The sequence below is a fragment of the Bacillus rossius genome, chromosome 6 (assembly GCF_032445375.1).
Source record: "Bacillus rossius redtenbacheri isolate Brsri chromosome 6, Brsri_v3, whole genome shotgun sequence".
Taxonomy (NCBI): domain Eukaryota; kingdom Metazoa; phylum Arthropoda; class Insecta; order Phasmatodea; family Bacillidae; genus Bacillus; species Bacillus rossius.
In genome coordinates this window covers 71,941,182-71,953,939 of record NC_086334.1, presented here as the reverse complement: position 1 = coordinate 71,953,939, position 12,758 = coordinate 71,941,182, and positions in this window count along the sequence as shown.

Sequence of the window (12,758 nt, the reverse complement as noted above, 5' to 3'; positions counted from 1 at the left end):
ACTGTATATAAATGTAATGTAAATGTTATGATATGAAATTGTGAATTGTAAAATTTTTAGGAATTGTTGATGAAATGTAAATGTAAGATATACATGAAGTTGATATGTGAAATGATATTGTGAATCATACAGGTAGCACTAGGCTTAGGCTGCATGCAAATGAACATTGTGAAAATCACATTTTAACAATATGAGAAATGAATTAATTTTCTAATTAATTTATGCAAAGTTGTGGTAACTTGAATTTAAAACTTTCAAGAAATATGTTACTCATGTTTAATGATCTTATTGTTAATTAAGCTAAGATATTATTCTTGTTAATAGGTTACGAACCGAGAGCTATCTAAATGATTTTATTTATTATTATTATTACATATAAGCATTAATATTTTAAGTATATTTGGTTGTCTAGTGGTATGCCTGCATCAAGGAAAGAAGTTGATAGGCCTGCAGACACTCGTGCTTGCAAGTGCACGATCACACATGTTGTAATTGATAAACTTTGATTTACGAACGAGAGGTTTAAGTTAAGTGAGTGCAGTGATGACACTCGACAATAGGAGCGAACAGAGACGCGAATTCCTTCGGAAGTGTACCTAACAATGACGTGTGCTGCAAACGATGTGCTGGCGCCGCGGTGCTCCGCCGCGTCACGCACTGGGCCAGGACCAGGGCGGCAGGTGTCGTCGCTCTGAGACGACTACCCCAGCGGGAGCAGGTGGCAGTGACCCCGTCTGCTGCTCCGTCGCCGCCGCGCGCCTGTGACGTCAGCTGACGTCCCGCGCTGATTTGGTCGGCAGGGCTGTCCAAGGGCAGCTGAATCACCACCTGGTGATGTATGGTCCCAGGTCCGCCTTCCACAGAATGCTGCCAGCACCACGGATGGAGGCTGATCCACTGCTACAGTGATGACCTGGATAAAGTCCCATTGTTATGCAACATGTACATTGCCTCACATATTTCCCTTGTGATTGCGACGAATACTTACTGTAAGTATTATCCTCCGAGTGCCACTGCATCCAACTTAGTTCCAGGACTGACGATGACGAGAACTTCAACAAGATTGCAAGTTTTCCCGTGAAAATGCACCGAAGACCAGCGCAGGTCTGAACTCTGTGACGGAGTGCCGCGTACTGAGGGAATAGTCTAGAGCTGTAGCAAACCGTATGTATTCGTTACTGTGAGTAACGGGTGCGGCATCTAGTAACGAGTAACGAAACGTTACACACGAATGCATTTCGTTACTCGCATCTTTCGTATGTTTCACGCATGCGCGCGCGTATTCGTTACAAAGAACGATGTTTGTTTATTAATAAAAGTATAATTTGGAAATTCGTCGTCCAAGTTTTTTACTGTTTATTAAAGGTATTGTGTGTGTAGACAAAGATTTAGATTCTAACAGAAACAACGTAAGAAAGTATTTTTTACAAATTATAAATATGTATGTTTTTGTTTTTTATAATCGCGTATTTTCACGTTTTATGTTCTTATCTTAAAAGATATATTATAATAAAGCCGCTCTAATGAGAGTTAATTGTTTCTTGGTTAACAAAAGCTGTTAGTTATCAAATATTTTTAATTGTTTATATTCGTTTTATTTTTATTTACGCGACGTCATACTGTACGCGTACGAAATACGACTCGATTCGATGCTGTTACATAACATAGCATGTGCCATGTCATGCGGTATCAGAAGTAACGAGTAACGATACGAAAGTAACGAGTACTAATTGTTATAGTAACGAATAAATACGGGTACACATTTTTTCGTTACTTTTACACCTCTAGAATAGTCCACGAATCAGGAAGAGGGGTGCGGGACAGGTGTCCTTTCTCGCGCCAAAGTTTTTTTATTCTCCCTCTTTCTTTCGTCGTTTTGTGGTGTCGTGCGAGTCGTTGCCTGGCAACTAACTTTTTTTATTTAACTTGAGCGGCAAGTTTTCCAACTGAAAAGCACACCGTGTCTTGTTTGAAAATTTGAAAACTGCAACACACTATGCTTATCAAGGGCGGCAATTCTGTGCTGAAACATGACTGTCCTACGCACAGAAAGTTTTGTTTTATTTAAATAACATTTTTAATTATTATTATTTATTTACATTTTATGTTTTGTTCTATGGTTATGTATTTGGACGTATCTGCAACTACCATTCTCTATGGTGTAATCTGAGTGACGCGGAAGCTCAATTAACAAGACCCCTCTAGGGAACAATAGACTTAAAACGGCAAATTGAACTTTTTATTCAATAATTACACAACAGAATTTTCATTGTTGGAAAATCCTATTTTAAATTTAAGGCATTTTGATGTATTAATTTGTTTTGTTAATTGTCTGTGAGTGATTTTGAACGTGTAATTAGGTCAACAATCTTAGTGTTTCGGCCAATCAGTGGCCGTGTTACTTAAGAGAAGCGTCACTACGGAATTAACGGTAGAGAGTCTTCAATTAACGGCGACGATGGCTGCATAGCCCGGGTTTAAATCCCCTCAAAAATCAACGAAGATAAATAGCTGGGTAGATCATCCTACAACCAGGATGTTTAAAACGTCGTATAAACCTAAAGTACATGTTATTTAATTAGGGCACGTCATAACTGACGTGTATTTAGGAGTGATTTACCGTGAGTAAACAGCCGACTCATGATGCTATACTAATTTAACTGTTTTCTACCTACAAACATCGTAATATTTCCGACGGACTTTTAAATATTACATTTTATTGCTGAGCATGTTAAAGAACCTATTGAGACAAACATTTTATTAAAAACAATTACGCATCCTGTTTCTACACTTGATTTTGTTCAAACACCCAGAGGTGAACTGAGACAGATGTCTCAAGATGCTTTACCGCAATTATTTATTGAGTTCAGCCGCGGAATATAAAAATCAACTTTAATCACGAACACTACAAATAAACATTATTTTCTCACGCTAATTTTCGATTATAAATTGAGATTTCAACAGACATTATTATTTTGAACTATATGAACTTTTGATTTCCTTCTATCATGTGTGCAACCTAACTCCAGTAATTTTATCAAATATGAATGGCTTACCACTGGACCAACCAGAAATTAAATTATATTTTTATTTTATTAAAGGATATTTGTGTTAATCATATGTTTACCTGTCGTCATTTTGCAGTGTATGTGTATGTGTCCTTTATGATTTCAATTTGTCTGTTGTTTAGTCTCATGCCCTTTGAAGATTTTAAATTGCGAGAATATTTAATATTTCTCTTATGTACCACACTACATTAGCCTTGACCTATTAAGGAATTTAAGTTGTGCATAAGGGTGGCGCCCATATATCAATTTTGAAAATTAATTTAAGAATATACTTATTTTACAGAGCCATAAATAGCTAAAGAGAATCATTTATTATTCAAATCTCATTACACTAAATGCTTTTAACTGAGTGAAGGAGGTTGTATGAAACAGAGTTAACTTTATTATTAAAAATAGTAATAGCCAAAACGACTATATTTTTGTTTCTACCTAACAACACCACACGTTCTCTGTGTATATGTGTAGATAATACATAGCATAGAAAGTGGCAACCCAACTAGTGGGGCCCGATTTGTTTGTATCAAATCTATCAGGTTTGTTTACATACAAGTATTTTATTGAACTTTCAAGTGCGCAGGATATTTGTTGTGATTGTTAATTGTAGTTTGTTAGAGGTCTTACACAATGGCTCAGCAGACATATAATTTAAGAAGTAGGGCCAACAGTATGTGTGAAGAGTGCCCCACGACTCACAGCTCCGACAGTGACACATCGTCGGCCATGGAGGACTGTAATTCGCCAGAGACAAGAGTAATGGATATACCTACACACTCACACACGCAGCATAGTGAGAGGTTAGGGCGGCCAGTGTCACCTCTTCCCACAGCAGGGGTAACACCAGAACAGGACAAAACTACAACTGCACCGGGAACATCCACATCGAGTCCTGACATGACACTAATGCTACAACAGGTGTTACAACAGCTCGCCAAACAGGCCGAACACACAGAGCAATCTGAAAATAGAATCATGTCCCAACTCTCCAAGCAGGCAGAGCAGATGGAGACAAAACTAGACCTCACTTGTTCCAGTGTACAAAGTTTGGAACATAGCATAGAGGAGAAGCTTGTGCAACAACAAAGAGAGGTTAACCAGGTAGTGGAGAAGGTGACTCAGACAGTTGAGCGGGTAGGTGAGTTGGAAACACAACTACTAGCCATTCGCGAAAATGTGACCCTAGAACAACATGGTCTGAGGGAGTTTTGTCAGCGCAGTCAGGTCAGCATGAGGGACGAGCTGCATGGACAGACTCAACGACTCGAAGTCAGACTGGATGACATAGAGGTGGCGACCTCTAGCCTACGAGATTGCCTGCAGAATCTGACTGTAAGTCAGAGTTGTACACCTGACACAACTGGTAATACACATCGAGAGGCAACTGAAGTGCCACCTACACGTACAGATAGACAGCCGTACAACACACCTGGGTGCAGTTATGACATCCAACCTGCTGATTCACTACCCAGACAGTCTGTAGAGAATAGGGCAACAGTCGAGCCTAGAGTAACTACAACAACAACAGAGCGCCATCTGGACCCGGTAGCTCTGATGCACCATCCAGCAAAGCTGTGGGCAGAGGCAATGCCTACGTTCACAGGCAGAGCAAATGAGAGTCCTATGAGGTTCCTCAGAAAATTCGAGGAATATGTGACCATGTTTAACCTCACCGACGGAGAGGTTATGAAATGTTTGAACAACGTGTTAAAGGGTCAGGCATTCTATTGGTGGGAGCTGACCAGCACCAACACCCACAGTTTCACCCAGTTCAGGGAGCTGTTCAGACTGCAATTCTGGAACATCAGAATCCAGAGTAATCTGAGGGCACAACTCCACACAGAGAAATACGACCCAAGGAAGGGCACATCTCTGGAGGCACATTTGTCTACCATGTATGACAAGACAAGGTATTTGGACCTCCCTATGACCGATGAGGAGTTTGTGGCTGCCATGTTAACACAGCTGCCGCTGAAATACCAGAAGCAGTTGTTTGGCCTACACTATCGTGATGTCACTGTGACCGGCTGCTCAAATACGATAAGCTCGAGAAACTGGATCGAGTAGTACCTAGGACAGAGGAGGCAGACCGAGCACCACCTCACCAGAAGCAGCACCAGGTCAACCCTTACTGGCAAGGACGTGAGGGGAAACAGAAACCAGAGCGCCAGGCCGCAGTAAACTACATGAGCTGGCAGGCAAGGGGGGAAGCACCTCGTGGTAACGGCGGACCCTACCACAACAGATACAAAGGGGCACACTACAACAGGAAGTGTACCTGGTGGCCCAGCAACAAGGGATACCACAGTGGTGAAGAGGGGGCAGAACGAGCCAGGAAGAGTGCCCGTTATGAAGAGAGAAGGCGGTCCTACTCGCCAGAGCAACGGCCACCCAGGGAGTCCCGCAACTACGGTCGTCGTGCCTCATCCGATGACGAGAGAGAATATCACTACAACCAGCACCGTAGGATGAAGGAGAGACAGTACCACGACCAGCGTGAAGATTCCCGCCTGCCATACTACCGAAGTCCCAAGACGACAGACAGCGGTGGAGGCAAGCCCCACTACAGCCACCCGTCTGAGCAACCGGCGTCGCCCAACAGGACGTTTCGCCAGAGCCAACAACCTGAAATGACCAATCAGCATGGAGCACGTCCACGCTATCTACTGGAAAACCCTGTTGCGGCAGAGTTTAAGTCCGCAGTACAGGAAGCAGCTGGTACCAGTACATGGTACAACAACAACAGGACTGTGCCAGACTCGCAGGATGCGCGAGTATCAGCAGGCACCCTGTACTAATTGGATAGGTCCGAGGCGATCAACCCTATCTACCTGCCCCGACTGAGTCAAGAGCAAGAGGAGAAAGATTTACCCACTGGTGAAGATGTGGAGGAGTTTATAAGCAAGAAGCTTACAGCAGAAGCTGCAGTCCGCAAGAGGAGGCACCCCGCATCAAAATTAGCAACCTTCAAAATTGGTGACCTAGTGCTCAAGGAAACTAATCCAGTGAGCAGAGCTTGGTAAAATGTTACCAAGAAATTGTTTTTATTATTTGATGGTCCATATGTTATAACTGGATCCACTCATGAAAATTGCTATGCTTTAGCCGAGCCATCAAGAGGCCAGTCAATAGGCCGTTACAACATTGCACAGCTGAGGGAATATAAGAACCCTACCACTGCAAAATAAATATTGGTCGATGCACTAGTTAATGTTTACCTCATTGTCATGTGAGCGAGTAAGCTGGAGTAACAGCTGAGAGCAGTCTGTATGTGATGGCTAACACAAGAGCCATATAATCCCCGTGTTTATAGTGTGTTATGTTGTTATGTATATGGTACGCCAGAAGAGGCGTAATATAGCCGTTGAGTAGATCCTTGCATAAGAGCAGAAGTGTAATTCCCGCCAGTGTCCTGTGACGAGGTGAAGTGACATGCCACACGCACTGGGATTTTGAGTAGCCAGTGAAGCTATTATGGGTATAAATTATTTATGAGGTATTTGAGTATTTTACGGCTAATGTATTCTTCGATTTGGGTACTGACCCACTAACACTAACACATATTGGGAAGCACTAGACTCGCCCTATTTACTGTGAAGAGCTCTGTAATTATCTAGCAAGACGACATGAGTGTAACTGTGTTCGACATAATACAAGTGTGATGTTAATTCACCTAGCTGTGTACACATGTGTAAACACTGGCATGCAAAGCAGTTCTACAAGCACAAAACACTTTGCAACTACAAGCAAAATTATTCTAGGTTACCTTGTTATAGGTTATTCCAGTTGATATTTCGTTGCACTGTAACACTTTTTCTTGCAGAGTTCACCACAATTTAAAATGAAAATAGATATATTATTTTTGGTTTGATATGAGAAAACTAATGAAATATGAAGGAGTAATCCCTTTTCTGATGTTTTAGGTTGGTATCACTTGGGGATACTGATTAGAAAAGTATGCATTCATTTCGCATACAAATCCAATCTGTTAGTAGTGTTGAATTTAATTAGGTTTTATTCCTATATTTGTTGTTAAAAGAAAAAGAAAGGGGTATGCTGATCTGCTATGAAATGATAACAAGAAAATTTGCAGAAAACATCTATATGAAGTTTTATTGTGAGAAAGGACCCTATACAGAAAATTTATAAATTTTCATTATATGAATCACTCGATTTTTCGAAGTTGTTTATGTATTTTATTTCCTTGAAGAAAAATCTTGGTATAGGCTGACCTGAAAAACACTGTGTAGAATCCTATGTTGCGAGATGACACGCTCTTGCAGTGCGTGTCCACAGGCCTCAAAGTAAACCAACTTCAAGCTATACAATTCTCCCAGCAAAAGAGAAAAATTTTCAAGAAAATATAATTTTTTTTTGTCATAATTAAAATACTTAATTCAGCTCTGAGAAAAGAGGAAATGAAAAATGTACTACTTAACAGGAGCTGTTGCAAGCTATCCTGAAGAACACATGTTTTGTTTACAATTGATAAGATAGCATGTTGCTATCTACACTGAGGCTAGAAGCCTCAGACACATTACAAGGCTAAATTCCTGTGAGGAATATATTCGTGAAAAATTAACGTGAATTTCCGACCCAGCGAGGCCCGCTGCGGGTCGATAAAACACGACGAAAATGAAAGTGAAATGAAAGAGCACCGAACAGCTGATCTGCTCTGATAGTCGCCGGAGTGAAATCGGAGACCACCAGTCAGATAACAGAGTTCAAGTTACTCACTCGCCGAGACGACTGATATAAGAAAAGAAAAAAAGAAAAGACAAGAGAATTCGCCTGCTGCTGTAAGAAAAGAGGCAGATGAAGATTAAACAATAAAAGGAACATATAGTGTGATTTCTTTCACACAGCCTTGTTACATAGCTAAAAACACTTTGTTTAGCTAAAAACAATTTTTGTTTAAAGAATTTAAAGAACTCATTTAAAATGTTATTAAAATCAGGCTATTATAATAACAGCCTATAACACTGTATATAAATGTAATGTAAATATTATGATATGAAATTGTGAATTGTAAAATTTTTATGAATTGTTGATGAAATGTAAATGTAAGATATACATGAAGTTGATATGTGAAATGATATTGTGAAGCATACAGGTAGCACTAGGCTTAGGCTGCATGCAAATGAACATTGTGAAAATCACATTTTAACAATATGAGAAATGAATTAATTTTCTAATTAATTTATGCAAAGTTGTGGTAACTTGAATTTAAAACTTTCAAGAAATATGTTACTCATGTTTAATGATCTTATTGTTAATTAAGCTAAGATATTATTCTTGTTAATAGGTTACGAACCGAGAGCTATCTAAATGATTTTATTTATTATTATTATTACATATAAGCATTAATATTTTAAGTATATTTGGTTGTCTAGTGGTATGCCTGCATCAAGGAAAGAAGTTGATAGGCCTGCAGACACTCGTGCTTGCAAGTGCACGATCACACATGTTGTAATTGATAAACTTTGATTTACGAACGAGAGGTTTAAGTTAAGTGAGTGCAGTGATGACACTCGACAATAGGAGCGAACAGAGACGCGAATTCCTTCGGAAGTGTACCTAACAATGACGTGTGCTGCAAACGATGTGCTGGCGCCGCGGTGCTCCGCCGCGTCACGCACTGGGCCAGGACCAGGGCGGCAGGTGTCGTCGCTCTGAGACGACTACCCCAGCGGGAGCAGGTGGCAGTGACCCCGTCTGCTGCTCCGTCGCCGCCGCGCGCCTGTGACGTCAGCTGACGTCCCGCGCTGATTTGGTCGGCAGGGCTGTCCAAGGGCAGCTGAATCACCACCCGGTGATGTATGGTCCCAGGTCCGCCTTCCACAGAATGCTGCCAGCACCACGGATGGAGGCTGATCCACTGCTACAGTGATGACCTGGATAAAGTCCCATTGTTATGCAACATGTACATTGCCTCACATATTTCCCTTGTGATTGCGACGAATACTTACTGTAAGTATTATCCTCCGAGTGCCACTGCATCCAACTTAGTTCCAGGACTGACGATGATGAGAACTTCAACAAGATTGCAAGTTTTCCCGTGAAAATGCACCGAAGACCAGCGCAGGTCTGAACTCTGTGACGGAGTGCCGCGTACTGAGGGAATAGTCTAGAGCTGTAGCAAACCGTATGTATTCGTTACTGTGAGTAACGGGTGCGGCATCTAGTAACGAGTAACGAAACGTTACACACGAATGCATTTCGTTACTCGCATCTTTCGTATGTTTCACGCATGCGCGCGCGTATTCGTTACAAAGAACGATGTTTGTTTATTAATAAAAGTATAATTTGGAAATTCGTCGTCCAAGTTTTTTACTGTTTATTAAAGGTATTGTGTGTGTAGACAAAGATTTAGATTCTAACAGAAACAACGTAAGAAAGTATTTTTTACAAATTATAAATATGTATGTTTTTGTTTTTTATAATCGCGTATTTTCACGTTTTATGTTCTTATCTTAAAATATATATTATAATAAAGCCGCTCTAATGAGAGTTAATTGTTTCTTGGTTAACAAAAGCTGTTAATTATCAAATATTTTTAATTGTTTATATTCGTTTTATTTTTATTTACGCGACGTCATACTGTACGCGTACGAAATACGACTCGATTCGATGCTGTTACATAACATAGCATGTGCCATGTCATGCGGTATCAGAAGTAACGAGTAACGATACGAAAGTAACGAGTACTAATTGTTATAGTAACGAATAAATACGGGTACACATTTTTTCGTTACTTTTACACCTCTAGAATAGTCCACGAATCAGGAAGAGGGGTGCGGGACAGGTGTCCTTTCTCGCGCCAAAGTTTTTTTATTCTCCCTCTTTCTTTCGTCGTTTTGTGGTGTCGTGCGAGTCGTTGCCTGGCAACTAACTTTTTTTATTTAACTTGAGCGGCAAGTTTTCCAACTGAAAAGCACACCGTGTCTTGTTTGAAAATTTGAAAACTGCAACACACTATGCTTATCAAGGGCGGCAATTCTGTGCTGAAACATGACTGTCCTACGCACAGAAAGTTTTGTTTTATTTAAATAACATTTTTAATTATTATTATTTATTGACATTTTATGTTTTGTTCTATGGTTATGTATTTGGACGTATCTGCAACTACCATTCTCTATGGTGTAATCTGAGTGACGCGGAAGCTCAATTAACAAGACCCCTCTAGGGAACAATAGACTTAAAACGGCAAATTGAACTTTTTATTCAATAATTACACAACAGAATTTTCATTGTTGGAAAATCCTATTTTAAATTTAAGGCATTTTGATGTATTAATTTGTTTTGTTAATTGTCTGTGAGTGATTTTGAACGTGTAATTAGGTCAACAATCTTAGTGTTTCGGCCAATCAGTGGCCGTGTTACTTAAGAGAAGCGTCACTACGGAATTAACGGTAGAGAGTCTTCAATTAACGGCGACGATGGCTGCATAGCCCGGGTTTAAATCCCCTCAAAAATCAACGAAGATAAATAGCTGGGTAGATCATCCTACAACCAGGATGTTTAAAACGTCGTATAAACCTAAAGTACATGTTATTTAATTAGGGCACGTCATAACTGACGTGTATTTAGGAGTGATTTACCGTGAGTAAACAGCCGACTCATGATGCTATACTAATTTAACTGTTTTCTACCTACAAACATCGTAATATTTCCGACGGACTTTTAAATATTACATTTTATTGCTGAGCATGTTAAAGAACCTATTGAGACAAACATTTTATTAAAAACAATTACGCATCCTGTTTCTACACTTGATTTTGTTCAAACACCCAGAGGTGAACTGAGACAGATGTCTCAAGATGCTTTACCGCAATTATTTATTGAGTTCAGCCGCGGAATATAAAAATCAACTTTAATCACGAACACTACAAATAAACATTATTTTCTCACGCTAATTTTCGATTATAAATTGAGATTTCAACAGACATTATTATTTTGAACTATATGAACTTTTGATTTCCTTCTATCATGTGTGCAACCTAACTCCAGTAATTTTATCAAATATGAATGGCTTACCACTGGACCAACCAGAAATTAAATTATATTTTTATTTTATTAAAGGATATTTGTGTTAATCATATGTTTACCTGTCGTCATTTTGCAGTGTATGTGTATGTGTCCTTTATGATTTCAATTTGTCTGTTGTTTAGTCTCATGCCCTTTGAAGATTTTAAATTGCGAGAATATTTAATATTTCTCTTATGTACCACACTACATTAGCCTTGACCTATTAAGGAATTTAAGTTGTGCATAAGGGTGGCGCCCATATATCAATTTTGAAAATTAATTTAAGAATATACTTATTTTACAGAGCCATAAATAGCTAAAGAGAATCATTTATTATTCAAATCTCATTACACTAAATGCTTTTAACTGAGTGAAGGAGGTTGTATGAAACAGAGTTAACTTTATTATTAAAAATAGTAATAGCCAAAACGACTATATTTTTGTTTCTACCTAACAACACCACACGGTCTCTGTGTATATGTGTAGATAATACATAGCATAGGGCGAACACACACGCACGCTCACGTACGCACGGGTAGGCGGGAGGTTTGAATGGAGGGTGGGTGGTGTTTGGGCGGTGGAATATCGGACTTAACAGGGGCCGCAGGCCCGGACGATGTCAACCTTTCAAAAAAATATTACAATTTAGCTTGCACTGAGTGGATGCTATCCAACTGTGGTTGTACATTGACAATTAACGATGTTGCTGAATGCATAGGTAAGGCCTATTCTCGTGCATTTACACCACAAAATATTTGCTCAGTTTTTCGTGTCTCAGGAATATGGCCTTTGAATGAGAATGTATTTTCTGATGATGAGTTTATTACGAGCTATGATACAGACCGAGAAAATCCCTCTAGGCTTGAAGTAGGCCTAACAGAATCTTCTAGTAGGCCTTACAATGAACCGGCTGATAAATGTAGTTTGCTAGGACAGAGTAGGCCGACCATTATGCCTCAAGAGATCAGACCTTATCCCAAAGCTCCAGCAAGAAAAGGACTGCGAAGTGAACCCAACCAAGTGAGGTGTCGAATACTAACTGACAATCCCGAAAAAGTTCAGATAGAAACTGAGGCACAGAAATTAGTCCTAAATGCAAAGAAAGTCCCGAAAAAGAAATATCAAAAGCAAATTGGTTGACTTTGGTTCATCAGAGGATGATATAACTTAATTCCCAAGTAATGAAGCTACCAGTAAGACCTCTGACTCTGAAGATGATCATGAAAGAAGATCCTGTGAAGTTTATGGTAGAGATTTTGCCTTGGCACATGTTGTAGGGAAGAAGAAAGAGCAATTTTATGTGGTGGAAATTATGTCTAAGGAAGACCGTGTTGTACTGACGTCGTCGTGGAAATTATGTCTAAGGAAGACCGTGTTGTACTGGCGTCGTCCGACCGAAGGCCACCCTAAAGCCTGACCTGCAACCGCCAGTATCCGACCCCGCTAACGGAACACGCCCCTAGCCATGGCCCACCCGTCACACGAGCGCCGCGGGACTTGGGTATTATCAACGCCCTTAACGTAATCGGCAAGACAAACCGAGTCATGTACACAGTAAATTCACTATACTTTAATGAACCCGACACTTTGAATTAATAACACCATGCAACACAAGTGCGACGTAGGAGTTCCCGGGTCACTCACGTGTAGTTTTCTACTAAAACAGCT